At 37.7% G+C, this 15,536-nt stretch overlaps 1 protein-coding gene and 1 pseudogene across 4 annotated transcripts in view; one reads left to right on the top strand and one right to left on the bottom strand.

The window, feature by feature from the left end:
- The window catches only part of MTHFS (methenyltetrahydrofolate synthetase), a 108,546-nt gene that overhangs the window by 25,043 nt on the left and 67,967 nt on the right, over window positions 1–15,536 (bottom strand). The window lies entirely within an intron of this gene.
- Window positions 8,964–9,722, top strand: LOC141521450 (V-type proton ATPase subunit E 1 pseudogene; annotated as a pseudogene).

The following is a 15,536-nucleotide window of genomic DNA, read 5'->3' as shown; positions in this document are numbered from 1 at the left end:
AGAGTGAGAGTTTTGTCTCTTCCTTCCCAATTCTAATTCCTTTAATTTATTTTTCTTCTCTAATTGCTGATGCTAACATTTCTAATACAATATTGAATAGTAGTGGTGATAATGGGCACCCTTGTTTCACCCTTGATCTTACTGGGAATGCCTCTAGCCTCTCCCCATTGAATATAATGCTTGTTGATGGTTTCAGATAGATACTGCTAATTATTTTAAGGAACAGTCCATTTATTCCTACACTCTCTGGTGTTTTTAATAGGAATGGATGCTGTATTTTGTCAAAAGCATCTATTGATATGATCATGTGATTTCTGATAGGTTTGTTGTTGATATAATTGAGTATACTAACAGTTTTCCTAAAATTGAACCAACCCTGCATTCCTGGAAAAAATCCTACTTGATCATAATATATTATCCTAGTGATGACTTGTTGTAATCGTTTTGCTAAGATTTTATTTAGGATTTTTGCATCTATATTCATCAGGGAGATAGGTCTACAATTTTCTTTCTCTGTTTTACCTCTTCCTGGTTTAGGTAACATTACCATATTGGTTTCATAGAAAGAGTTAGGCAGAGTTCCATCTTTCCCTAATTTTCCAAAGAGGATTGGAACCAATTTTTCCTTAAATGTTTAGTAGAATTCACTTGTGAATCCATCAGGCCCCGGAGATTTTTTTTTTAGGGAGTTCAGTAATGGCTTGTTGAATTTCTTTTTCTGAGATAGGGTTGGTTAGGTATTTAATCTCTTCTTCGTTTAACCTGGGCAACTTATATTTTTGTAAATATTCATCCATTTCACTTAGATTATCAAATTTATTGGCATAGAGTTGGGCAAATAATTAATTTCCTCCTCATTGGTGGTGAGTTCACCTTTTTCATTTATGATACTAGCAATTTGGTTTTCTTCTTTCTTTTTTTTAATCAAATTGACCAGAGGTTTATCAATTTTATTGGTTTTTTTCATAATACCAATTTTTGGTTTTATTTATTAATTCAATAGTTTTTTGCTTTCAATTTTATTAATTTCTCCTATAATTTTTAGAATTTCTAATTTGGTACTTAATTGGGGATTTTTGATTTGTTCTTTCTCTAATTTTTTTAGTTGCATGTTTAGTTCATTGATTTCCTCTTTCTCCAATTTATTCATATAAGCATTTAGAGCTATAATATATACTCTGAGAGTTGCTTGGAATGAATCCCATAGGTTTTGGTATGTTGTTTCATTATCATTATCTAGGATAAAATGGTTAATTCTTTCTATAATTTGTTTTTTGGTACACTCATTTTTTAAAATGAGGTTATTCAGTTTCCAATTTGCTCTGGGTCTATATCTCCTTGGCCCAGTATTGCATATGACTTTTATTGCATTGTGATCTGAGGAAGATGTATTCACTATTTCTGTCTTTCTGCAGTTGATCATTAGGTTTTTATGTCCTAGTACATGGTCAATTTTTGTATAAGTTCCATGTACTGCAGAGAAAAAGGTATATTCCTTTCTATCCCCATTCAGTTTCCTCCATAGGTCTACCATATCTAATTTTTCTAACAATCTATTTACCTCCCTAATTTCTTTCTTGTTTGTTTTATGATTCGATTTATCTAGACTGATAGTGGGAGGTTGAGGTCTCCCACTAGTAGAGTTTTGCTGTCTATGTCTTCCTGTAATTCTTTCAGCTTCTCCTCTAAGAATTTGGGTGCTATCCCACTGGGTGCATATATTCAATATTGAAATGACTTTATTGTCTATGGTACCTTTTAGGAGGATAAAGTTTCCTTCCTTATCTCTTTTAACACTATCTATTTTTGCTGCTGCTTTGTCTGAGATAAGGATTGCTACCCCTGCTTTTTTTACTTCAGCTGAAGCAAAATATATTTTGCTCCAACCTTTTACCTTTACTCTAGATGTATCTCTCTGCTTCAAATGAGTTTCTTGTAAGCAACATATTGTAGGATTCTGGTTTTTAATCCACTCTGCTATTTGCTTACGTTTTAAGGGAGAGTTCATCCCATTCACATTCAAGGTTATGATTACTAATTCTTTATTGCCCTCCATGCTATCTTCCCTCTGTTTGTATTTTCCCCCTTTCTCCCCTTTTATCCATATTCCCCAGTCTTTTGTTTCTGAAAACCATCCCCTTCAGTGTGTTTGCCCTCCTATATCACACCCTCCCCTTTCTTTCCCCTTTCCCTTTTTCCCCTTTTCCCTTCCCTTCCTTTTGTTATTTCCCCTTATTTCCCCCACTCCCCTTCCCTTTCTCCATCCCCCTTCCCTTTTCCCCTTTTAATACTTGAAAGATTAGATGTTTTATAAGTTAACTGAGTATGTGTAGGTTGACTTTAAGCCAAGTCTGATGAGAAGAAGATTCAGGTGTTTCTCCTCTGCTCCCTTCTTCCCCACTATTACCATAGGGTTTTTGTACCTCTTAATGTAATGAGATTTACCCCATTCAATCCCCTCCTTCCTCCCATCTCTTTCCTGTCCCCCTTTTTAGGGCAGTAGTGGGGTTTTTTTTAGATCATTCTGTCTAAGTCATAGAAAATTCTAAGTGTATGTCCCTTTTAGTTCTATATATTCTATCAAATAGAGTCAAAATTCCTGAGAGTTATTAGAGTCTTTCTCCCAAGTGGGGTTAAAGCCAGTTACATCCCATTAGATAGTAGTCTCATGGATAGGTCATGAATGTCCATCATTTCTGGCTAGGTGTATTCTCTCTGTTAGAGTTACATTTCTCAAGGTTTATGAGAATCTTTTTTTTACCCCCATGCTGGGATATAGCCAGTTTCAACTTGCTGGATTGCATTTTTGTCCTTTTACTGCCCCCCCCCTTTTTTTTTACCTTTTCATGTGTCTCTTGAACCTCCTGTTTGATGCCCAAATTTTCTGTTTAGCTCTGGTCTTTTCATCAGAAATTTTTGGAATTCTTCCATTTTGTTAAATGTCCATCTTTTTCCCTGGAAGAGAAGGCTCAGCTTTGCAGGAAAGTAGATTCTTGGCTGCATTCCAAGCTCCCATGCTCTTCAAAATATCTTGTTCCAGGCCTTTCGATCCCTTAAAGTTGATGCAGCCAGGTCCTGCGTGATCCTTACTGTGGCTCCTTGATATTTAAATTGTTTCTTTCTGGCTGCTTGCAGGATTTTCTCTTTTATCTGATAGTTCTGCAGGTTGACCACAGCATTCCTTGGTGTTTTCGTTTTAGGATCTTTTTCTGGTGGGGATCGATGTACTCTTTCAATAACTACTTTGCCCTTCAATTACATGATATCAGGGCAGTTTTCCATCACTAGATCCTGTAATATTAAGTCCAGGCTTTTTTTCTGTTCAATGTTTTCAGGAAGTCCTATAATTTTCAGGTTGCCCTTCCTTGATCTATTCTCAAGGTCAGTGGTTTTGTTGATGAGGTATTTTACATTTGCTTCTATTTTTTCTATTTTTTGATTTTGTTTAACTGACTCTTGCTGTCTCATAGAGTCATTAGTTTCTGTAGACTCCATTCTTTTTGGGGGGGAGGAGTTTCCTTCATTAACCTTTTGCAACTCCTTTTCTAATTGATCAATTCTACTTTTGAAAGAGCTTTCCATTTGACCAATTGAGGTTTTGAGAGAATTAATTTCTTTTTTGCATTTGCCCATTTGAAGATCTGAGAGATTTGTTTTCTTGTTGCAAGGTATTAATTGTCTCCCCCCCAAATTTTCTAGTTGATTTTTAAACTCCTTCCTTATTTCTTCAAGGAAGTCTTTCTGTGCTGAAGACCAGATTGTATTCTCCTCAGAGGTTTCAGGTCTCTCTGAGTTAGTGTCTTTCCCTTCCAAGAATTTTTCTATGGATCCACCTTTCTGCTGACTCTTCATTTTGCTGAGACCTGAGTTGGGGAGAGGCTGGTTCACAGGGGCTTGTGATCGCTAAAGGCTTTACTCACTGAGTGCAGTTTCTCAGGATGGCCAGTAGGAGGTGCTGGTTGCTTTCTCTGGATTGTGACCTTGGTTGAGGCCCTCTCCCTTTCCTTGAAGGGAGGAGTTGGAGGTATTGAATTCTTTTGCCTTCAATCAATGGTGGGCTTTACCCTGGCCTGAGGTCCTTCCTCAGCTGGGCTGGTTCTTCTGCTCACATACCTGGGCCTGAGGCAGAAGTAGTTTGCATTTGTTTGCTAGGGAAGAAGTCTGAGTTGTAATGGGACTCAGACCAGAGGAGCCCAGGGATGGTGTCCACAGCTCTCCTGCTCCAGAATTCTCCCCCCCAACCCTGTCCGGGATGTCCAGGGGGACAGCTCCAACACCAGTGCCTCTGCTCCCGACAGACTCACGCCCCGCCATCCAGCCCCACCTCTGATCCAGCAGCTCCAGCTCTCAGGCCCTCAGACTCCCGGTTCCAATTCAGCTGCTAGTTTGGTTGATCGGGGCTCCTCCCTCTGGGCCCAGACTCACCCGCCCGAATTCAGCCACAGGTCCTGCTGGAGACAAATCCAGAGGTAGATGTTCTTTCTCTTGACTTTTCTTTCTGGGTTTTGTGGGTCAGATTTCTTTTAAGAGGTTTGTTTCATGTGATAGATGGGGAAGAGATCAGGAGACTTTAGAACTGTGCCTGTCTTCTCTCCACCATCTTGGCCCTAGAAATTTATTTTGCTGGATTATGTATGTTTATGATGAGACTTTTATCTGGAGAGCTTTTGTTGATGGTGGGAGTTACATACATGTGAAAACAAACAAACCAATATATTTATTCTTAAAAATATATATCATTTTGGCAACTATTTATAAAGGTTGGACTAGAGAAATGTGAGATGGAAGTTAAGGAGGCTATTGTGGTCTGTGGTCCAAGTAAGAGATAATGAACTGGGATACTGGCAATTATAAAAACAGAGAGAGATAGAGGAGAAACTAAGAAGGCATAATGATAGGAACTGAAAAATTAGTTGGATGACATAAATGACAGAGAGGAAAGTGTCAAGGAAGCACAATGGAGAGAGTAACAGCCCTGGAATCAAGAAGACTCAGACACTTACCAACTGTGTGACTATGGACAAGTAACTTATTTCCAGTTACCACACACACACACACACACACACAAAGAAAAAAACAAAGAATAAAATCATGATATCAACAGAACTAGAGAATTTTAAAGGAGGGAAGGACTTGGGGGAGGGATGTTGATAAGTAGGAAATAATGAAATTTCATTAAAAAAGAAAAAAGAATGGAGAAAAATATGTTCAATTTTAGACATTCTGCACCAGCAGGACATCCAGTTAGAAATTTCTATCAAAGCAGTTTCCTACTTCCATTTTTATCATATAATGCCTGGTGTCAGGGTTCTGCCAATTACCAACATTCTGCAACCTCTGGCACTGGCGCATATGCATGAAGAAAGGGGAAAGGGTTCACGAAGTGGTATCAAAAGACAACTCTCACAGACCTAATGAAGCAGGGTGATCATCATTCCGCCTTCAGTGGTCTCTGTTTAAAAACTCGGGTATTTTAGAGAAGAGTCAAAGACATGAGACTTTTCCTATATCACAAAAGAAAATTCAAATAATATAAAGAGAAAGTCCCTCCTAGACCCCCTAAAGCAATTCTGCTCAGTTAAAACACTATAAGGCTCAAAGACCTAATACATTGGTTCTCTTAATCACCCACTTTGCAGCTCCTCTTTAGTCAGAGCATAAAAGTCAGTTCAATCATACCACCAGTACAATTTTGTACCATTCTAGATGTTTTGCAGAACCCTCCTGGCAATTTCAGAGCACAAGAGAGAATGACCCTCTTGTCTTCCTCTTTCACTCCTAAACCACTCTCTGGTTGTAGCAAATTTTGAATTGGAGATATGTTGGCATCCCTAGGTACAAGGATTACTATTGGTCGTTCCCATTCCCTCTAACATTTTACACACACCTGAGTATGCCACCAACTTCACTTATAAACTATAAAGTTCTACACAGTCTTGTACATGAGGGATTCTTTAAAAATAAAATATTTTTGGTTGATTTATTAAACAAAGTACTTGGTAACTTTCTAATGAATTATAACTGGAACAGAATTTTTAGTCTTCTAAATCTTTCACCAGGCCATCCTAGCCTAAATTGCTGGATTCATTTTCTTTCTCTCACATATTTTCAAAGTCCTATTTGCCTAATTGTCTGTCTCTACTTTCAAGTTTTCCTCTACAATGTACTATATGCCTATATTTTGCCCTCTAAAACTCCTTCCTGATACTGCTCATACTGCAAGGTGCATAATGAAGTCTTCTTTCACCAATATGGAATAAACATAACTTTTTCCAACCCAATACTGTTAAAATATGTATTGGTGTGGTACGGAGAACCCTGGTATACATACTTTTTGAACTTTCAATCAAAGACTCTAATTTCAGAGCACTGCCCAGGACATCCAGGATGGGATGTACTCTTCTATCTCATATTTCTAGGTTTATAGTAATAATTATCATTTAAATGATAATTATTTAAATAATTATTATTTAATTATTATTTACCACTTGCATGGTACTTAAGACAGATTACTTCATTTGACTCTCAAAATAACCTCCTGAAGTGTTACAGGTATGAGGATTCCCATTTGACAAATATGATTCTGAGGAGTTAAGGTTTTTCTTCATGGTCACAAAGCTAATAAAGGTAGGATTTAGAGGCAGAATTTGAACCCAAGTCTTGTTGACATCAAGTCCAGTACTTGATAGACTATGCACCCTAGCTACCCTCTCATAGACACTGGTGTTCCCTCCCACCTTCCTCTGAGAGGCAGATCCTCTACCCAGATCTATTTATTAAGAGTAAAGGGTAGGGGTGGTTAGGTGGCACAGTAGATAGAGCACTGGCCCTGGAGTCAGGAGTACCTGAGTTCAAATCTGGCCTCAGACACTTAGTAATTGCCTAGCTGTGTGGCCCTGGGCAAGCCACTTAACCCCATTACCTTGCAAAAAAAAAGAGTAAAGGGTATCAGGGACAAAGGATGTCATCAGTCACAAAATATTTATATACATTTAATTTTCCTGATGCAATATGCACTATAACTAAATATTTAACTGACAAGGTCAACCCTTAATTCTTTATTACAGTTCCTTCAGAAATAAATGTTCTACCTACCTTCAGTATTCCTGTATAAAAGAAACCTTCTTCCCCTTCCCCTTTTTTTAACTTTCCTCAGTCTTCAAAGAAGTTTCAAGAACCTCTCCCTCCCTCTCCTGGATAAGTGAAACAGCCAGATATGAGTTCTACCTCTTCACTGACCATTAGCAAATATCAAAAGAAAGCAGATGGCCTCAATTCCTATTTTACTTCCATCATCCATACTTCCCAGATTGATGAGCAAACAGTATAAAGAAGAAGTTGGAATCCAACATAAGGGACAAGTAAGTAAGAGGGCACCTGGAAGCCACATTAAATGAATTTAAAAATTCAGCCAGAAATAGATGGAAGGTGCTGAAGGAACTTGTAGATATAATCTCTGAGCCATTGTCAGTAATCAGAGAATGGAAGAAATGCCAGAAAACTGTCAATCATTCATTCCAAAAAAAAGGCAAACAAATAGATTTTGAAAACTACAGACAAGCAAGCTTAACATTGACCTCCAACAACATTTTGGAAGAAAATAGTAAACAGATGGTTTGTATGGATAGAGACAAGAAAGAGAGAAGGGACAGAAACCAGAGAGAAGTAGAGTTTAAAAAATGTGAAAGTGTTGCTGGGTTGTTAGATCAGGAGAATATCCCAAATATGAAATAGTTTTATTTCAGCAAAGCATTCAACAAAATTTGTCATGATATCAATCCGACAAGTATTTATAAAGCAATTACCAATGAAATGCCAAGGCACTAAGGAGACAAAGACAAGATGAAAATCAGCCTTTACCCTCAATGAACTCCTATTATAAAGGAGGGATAAAACATGAAAATCCATCATTATGTACATAAAGAAGAAAATATGAACACCCAGGGAGATTAAAAAAGACTTTTCATATGTAATGACATAGGAGCTGAGCCTTAAAAGAAGAGAAGGACATTAACAGGTTGGAGTCAGGCAGAAGATCATCTCAGGTTTGAAAAAGAGTCAGTGCAAAGAACAGAAGGATGAGATGGATGACAATGGCAAGGGACAGCGAATGAACTGGCCAGTATGGCTAGACTTGACGGAATTTAACTGGTATGGCCAGAACAAGACCTGAATGGCTAGAACAAGATGTAAATAAAATGGAATAATGTGCAATGTACCTCAAGAAAGTTTGTGGGGTTTTTTTGGCAAGGCAATGGGGTTAAGTGACTTGCCCAAGGTCACATAGCTAGATAATTATTAAGTGTAGGAGCTGCATTTGAATTCAGGTCCTCCTGACTCCAGGGCTGGTGCTCTATTCATTGCACCACCTAGCTGCTCCTATAAAGTACTTTAAATAAATAGCTGAAGAGTTTTTATTTTATCTTAGAGACAATAGGGAGCCACTGAAGACTGCTGAACAAAAAAGAATGACCCAGATCATAATTGTACTTTAGGAATATCAATTTGATATCTCTATGAAGAATGGGGTGAAAAGCAGATAGACTGGAGTCAAAGAGACAAATTAGAAGACTGTTACAATAGCGCAGGTGAAACAAGATGAAGGTTTGATATAGGATGGCCACTATTTGAGATAGGTGGTGGTGCTAGAACTGAAAAATCTCAGAAAACTGATCGGATATCTTGCATGATGGAGAAAGAAGAATTGAGCATAATGCTAAGGTTACAAGCCTGTGTAACTAGAAGAAGAGCATTACCCTCCAAAATGAATAGATAAATTAAAATAATGAGCTCCATTTTGGACATGTTAAGTATGAGATGTATATGGAAAAGTTAGAAATTATCAGTAAGCTTTCCATGATGGATAATTGGAGCTCAGAAAAAATACTGATTTCATATGTATAGAAATAATCGTGGTTCATCTCGGCTGCACTCCGAGGCCAACCGCTCCCCAGCCACCAGCACCATGGCTCTCAGCGATGCCAACGTCCAAAAGCAGATCAAACACATGATGGCTTTCATTGAACAGGAAGCAAATGAGAAGGCCGAAGAAATAGATGCAAAGGCAGAAGAAGAGTTCAACATTGAGAAAGGTCGGCTTGTGCAAACACAGAGATTGAAGAAAATGGAATATTATAAAAAGAAGGAGAAACAAATTGAACAGCAGAAAAAAATTCAGATGTCCAACTTGATGAATCAGGCAAGATTGAAAGTCCTCAGAGCCAGAGATGACCTTATCTCAGACTTATTAAATGAAGCAAAGCAGAGACTCTCCAAGATAGTGAAAGAGAAAACCAGGTATCAGGTGCTTTTGGATGGTCTGGTCCTTCAGGGTTTATACCATTTACTCAAGCCACGAATGATTGTCCATTGCAAGAAAGAAGATCTTCCTCTGGTCAAGGCCGCAGTGCAAAAAGCAATTCCTATGTACAAGATTGCAACCAAAAGAGATGTTGATGTTCAAGTTGATCAAGAGGCTTACCTGCCAGACGAAATAGCTGGAGGTGTTGAGATCTATAATGGGGATTGTAAGATAAAAGTTTCTAATACTCTAGAAAGTAGACTGGACCTTACAGCCCAACAGATGATGCCAGAAGTCCGTGGGGCTTTGTTTGGTGCTAATGTCAACAGGAAATTTTTGGACTAAGCATCTGATGAGGTGGAATCCATTCCATCTGCTGTATTGATAAGTTATAAAAGTATTTAAAATTGAAGAAACAACTATCAATGTTACTCCTTTTTGATGCTTTGACACTGTCCTATGTTCTTCAGTGGAATAGCCTTTGTGTAGAATGCTGCCAGGCTAATTGTTAACTTTGGGAGAGGATTTATGGACTTAAAACTGTTAATCAGAAGTAACTTAAGTTCTGATCTCCTATATCCTAGGGGCAGGGGGAATACATATCAGTTGCATGGTGTTCACAGAGAATCCTCCTTCTGTGATCTGCCTCAGATTGGAGTGAGCTCTGTATGTGTGGTACATTAGCCTCTTTGTATTGATTTCTGTATATTACTTTTACATATATATATATACATATATGTGTATATATATATATATATATATTTATATATATTTATATGGAGCATGCATTCACTCCAGCATTAATAGTATTAACCCTTGTTAACTATTTGGGCTTAGAGACTTTCCTCAGTTATGTGTGTGATTCAAAAATCCAAGCTATGAATATGCTTTATTTATTAAAATATATGTGGATCAAATGAAAAAAAAGAGATAATCACAGAACCCAAAGAAGCTTATGAGATCACTAACTGAAAGGAAATATAGAGAAGGAGAACAAACAAAGCTTTGGGAAACATCGGGAAATGATCTGAATATATATAGTAGTAGCAATTCACATTTTATTTAAAACTCACAAAATGCTTCTTTCACAACCCTATGAAGTAGATAGTTCAGGTATTTTTATTTCCATTTTTCAAATCAGGAAACTGAGTCTCAGAGTGATTCCTTTAGTATCACATAGCCAATAAGGTCAGTGCCGAGATTCAAACACAGATTTCTTCCCTTCTATTTCTAAATCTATGATCTTATATCTTCAGGAGAAGAGGGCCAAGGACATAAGCTTAGGAAGTGGGAAGAGTGGAAGAACTATGACCAAAAAGCAATAAAACTCTTCATACTCTTTGACCCATTACTTCCAATTTTAGGTTATATTCAGAAGAAATCATAAAAATTGGAAAAAGTCCCACATGTTCCAAAATATTAATAGTAGCTCTTTTTGTAGTGGAAAAGAATTGAAAACTGAGGGGATGCCCATCAATTGGGGAATGACTGAACAAGTCATTGAATGAAAACTATGGAATATTATTGTTCTATAAGAAACCCTTAATGGTCGAACTCTAGAGAAGTATGGAAGGAGTTACAGGATCTGATGCTGAGCAAAGAGAGCAGAATCGAGAGAACAATGTCCACATTAACAACAATATTGTGAGATGAACAATCTTGATGGATGAAGTTACTCTCAGCAGTTCAGAGAGATAGAACAGCCATATTAGACTGGGTATGGATAATGTTATCCCCATCAAGAGGAAGAAAAACAGAACAAAACAAAAGTCCTTTAGAATTTAATGAACATTATATTCACTTTTTTTTTAGATTTTTCAAGGCAATGAGGTTAAGTGGCTTGCCCAAGGCCACACGGCTAGGTAATTATTAAGTGTCTGAGGGAGGATTTGAACCCAGGTACTCCTGACTCCAAGGCTGGTGCTCTATTCAATGCACCACCTAGCCACCCTTACATTCACTTTTTAAAAAATATCTCTTATGCATTCCTTTCCCCTAAACCTCATTCCCCATACCAAAAATGATTAACCTATAAACATGCTTAACACAAATGTGTATGTTCAATATCAACCTTATGAGGGGAGTGGGGGTGGGAAGGGAGGATGGAAAAAAATTTGTAACTTAAAAATATATGTAGGCATATGGATGAATGTTGAAAAACTTTCATAACATGTATTTTGAAAAATAAAATATCAAAAAAAAGTGGGAAGAGGACACTGGAACCAATAAAAAGAAAGAGAAAATACAATCAGAGAGAGAGAGAGAGGACAAAACATCTATGAGAGGACAGTGACATGGGTGCCAAGGAAGAAGATATGAAGGAGATCTGGTCCACAATCTACCACAAAGGAGTCAAGAAATATGAGAATGGGGAAAAGTCCAATATTCCCAACAATCCCTACCCTCAAAACAGGAAAATATAGTACACAAAATGTATACAAAAAGAAAAAGAAAGAATGAGGATCAATAGCTTGAGTATGGAAGTTATATTGATCCTTTAACTCAGTCTTAACCTGTATCCAGGAAATGCTCTCCAATCCTGAAATTGCTCTGGTTCTCCAAAAAAACAAGGAGACTGCTTTGGACAAGCATCAGTGCCAGTAGATTTTTGGCATTAATTTTTACATATACCTATAATTAACTGGTAACTGACCCAAGACACTGCTGTGTGTATTCTGTGCTTAAGAATCTGTTCTGCATATTGCCAACTTCCACACTAACATTGAAAGCATCTCTGCCCTGGGCTTCACAGATCCATTTATTTACAGATAAAACCAAATCTGGGAAGGATAGTCAACTCTACAAATAAAAAAAAATCAAGATTCAGAAAGGTAAATATGCCAGAACATTGGGCCAAAAAGCACTAAATTAAACTGGACAGGGGAAAATATGGAGTATCACATTTAGAATAAAAAATTCAACTCCCCAGCACAAGTAACCAGATAAGGGAGAGCTGAAGACTGCCATTCACATGAAGGCAATATAACACATCTTGCTTACTATAATCTTAACATCAGATAATATTCAGAAATGGCTGCTAAAAATTACTGTCTTAGCATTAATAGAACTAGTATAGTCAGATCAATGGAAGTAGTCAAAGTGATCAAAACATCTGTTCAATTCTAGATAAATAGGGGCAAACTGAACTTGTCCAGCAGAGGGCAATCAGGAAGGCAAGATAACTAGAAATTCTGTTACATGAGGGACATTTAAAAGAATTAAGAATGTTTAATCTGGGACTAAAGGAGGACTTCAGTGTCTTCAAAATATTGAAGTGTTTGTCAGGAAATTGAGGAGAATTGTCCAATCTTGCTCCAGAAGGTAGAAGTGAGACTGAGGCAGAAGTTACAGGAGAAAATATTTGGGTCCTTTTAAGAACTTGAGAACAATATCATTTGCCTTACAATTGAATTACCTGCCTTGAGAAGAACCTGGTCACTGCCTCTATTGAAACAGAGACTAGATACTGTAGAACTGCTGTGCCCGAAAGGAAGGAGATAAGGAAGGGTGAAATTGAAGGTTCCTATTTTGTTTTGTTTTGTTTTGTTTCTTGGCCTAGATCTGTGATTTCATGAGTGAAGCAAACTTCCTCTCCAGAGGCAGATCTGTCACAGTTTTAAAGAGCTGCCTGTGGCACTAGGAGGTTCACACAGTCTGCATGTGTGAGATCTGGGATTTGAACTCAGAGTGTCTAGGTTAAAGGCCAGCTCTCTATCCACTATACCACACTGCCTCTCTAGAATCCTTATAATATTAGAAAGCTATGATTCTATTATTAAATATTTTAGTTTAGTTTAGGTATTTTTAGTTTTTGCAAGGCCACACAGTTAGCTAATTATTAAGTATCTGACTAGGTAATTATTAAGTGTCTGACTCCAAGGCCAGTGCTCTATCCACTGTGCCACCTAGCTGCCCCTTATTAAATATTTTAAATAAACACTATACTAAATTCCAAATTCAAATTATAAGATTATTTACAAATTTAAAGAAATCTGATGGACCCTTCAAAGAAAATTCTGGAAACTCATATAAATCTCCCTGGATTATAAAGGCTGTTTTAAGTTTAGCTTTTACTAACAATTCCATTTCTCAGGACATCTTTTAGAACATTAATGCAGTAATCAATCTCTTGAGAAAGAAGGCACAGGGGCAGCTAGGTGGCACAGTGGATAAAGCACCGGCCCTGGAGTCAGGAGTACCTGGGTTCAAATCTGGTCTCAGACACTTAATAATAATTACCCAGCCATGTGGCCTTGGGCAAGCCACTTAACCCCATTTGCCTTGCCAAAAAATCTAAAAAAAAAGAGAAAGAAGGCACAATTCAGTGAAAAGAACATGGGCTCTTTCAGTCAAGACTTGGGTTCAAAACTCACCCCTGATGCCTGTTTTCTGTTACCTTAATTATATCAATCTTTCTGGACTTCAATTCTCTTATTTGAAGATGAAGAGATTTGATAAGGTGGACCTCTCAGGTCTCTACTAATACTATATCTATAATAGGTTTATATGTTCTGGATGTGGGACATTCATCCAGCCTTATGATGAAATCAATCTTCTTATAATCTATACAGAACTCAGGTTTTGGTCCCAGTACCAAAGCAGGAATTGATCAATGGGAAGAACCCCACCCCAGTTTGAGCATTTGTATTATGAACACCCTTCCTAGTCAAGCTGTTCTTGTTCATCTAGACTGGGAAATATTTTAAGTGATCATTCAATATTTTAAATGGTCAGGTAAGTGCTCCTCTGAAATAAAATTGGAAACTAGAATGATAGGCAAAATCTCCTTCATTTGCAGAAGACAAAATGTCAGACCACAGGATTTATTTCAAGGGGAAGATTGTAAAATGTAGTACCATTTCTATTCTTATCAGATTAGTAAGATTGGGACATCTGTCTCACTTTTTAAGGTTTACATATCTTCATGAACAATCTTTGTTTTCTACATTTTTAGGGTTTAGCCATAGAAATCTCCATTGCCTTTTTTTCTTCCTGAAGACACAGAGCCTAAACTGCCTAGAATTTGTTGACTCAGAGAGACAGAGGCCAGGAGTAGACTCTGCTCACAAAATTCTCTAGAAAATTTAGTTTTGTCCCTGAACTTATCTTGTTGAGTTGCTGTATTTTCCAGAAACTAAGTATGTAGGAAGCTCTGGATGTATCAAGGACAAAGTAACCTCTTCCCCTTCTCAATCTCCAAAAATAATGAGACTGCTTTAGACAAGCAAAGTTGACATAATTTGTTGTTTGCATCCAAAACTGGACTCTGCTTGCTGAGAGAAGCACCATTCAGTCTGTACTAGCTTGGAAACTGCTTGTGTAGCCAGGACCCTTGTAGATAGATAAGCAGAACATCCTATCTTCATGGTCCAGTAGTTCCCAAGGGAAAAGACAGGGACTTTTGTCATAGACTAAGCCTCCCCTTTGGGAAGACTTTTGTCCTTTTCCCATTTTTACTACACCTTTCTTCCTCTCATGCCATGCCTGTTTAGGTGGAGATTTCTGGTACCTCCTCTTTTCTTTGTCCCTTTGACAGAAAAATACAAACCTCTATATGGATTGTAAATTCTTTGTATTCCATACACGTGTTCATTGCCCTTGTAATAAACCTAATTTTCTTGTAATTTTTGTGAAATTATGATTCCCTACTGACAGTTATACTGATTTTGTGCCAAGTCCAGTACACCCTCTACCACTGGTTTCTTATTTTAACACACACACACACACACACACACACACACACATAAACACTTTAGAGAGGTCTGAACTTTCTGGAGGAATCCCTCCCACATCTCTCTTACTGATGTCAAGAAGCAATAGGATAATTAATCACTGACAGGAATTTCAAAGGAAGAGTGGATTCTTAAGTTGCTTAGGATTTACCAGGCAAAAAACAAATTAGCCATGTTTGGATTGGTAATCACATAGAGAGGTAGTTTGACAGAACAAAGGAGGACTGACCTCCAGTCTGAGGACACCCGTGACACACACACTTGTGTGACCTTGGGGAAGTCACTTAAAGGCCCATGCTCTAGGAAACTCTCTAAGTGGCAGAGAGAGTGCTTGTTGACTGTGACAGAGGGACTTCCTTCTCTAGGATTCCTCATCACAATAAAAGCAAAGGTCCAAATCCCATCCCTAATTAACTGACCCTTAAGGGTCTCTGACTGATGTAGTAGTTGCAGTAACTGATCTCTCTCAAGTGTTGGCAAAGCACTGTATAGTCATTATTTCA

This window comes from Macrotis lagotis, chromosome 4, assembly GCF_037893015.1.
Source record: "Macrotis lagotis isolate mMagLag1 chromosome 4, bilby.v1.9.chrom.fasta, whole genome shotgun sequence".
In the NCBI taxonomy this organism is placed as follows: Eukaryota; Metazoa; Chordata; class Mammalia; order Peramelemorphia; family Peramelidae; genus Macrotis; species Macrotis lagotis.
The sequence above is the reverse complement of the archived record's forward strand: the minus strand, read 5'-3'. Positions and strand labels throughout refer to the sequence as shown.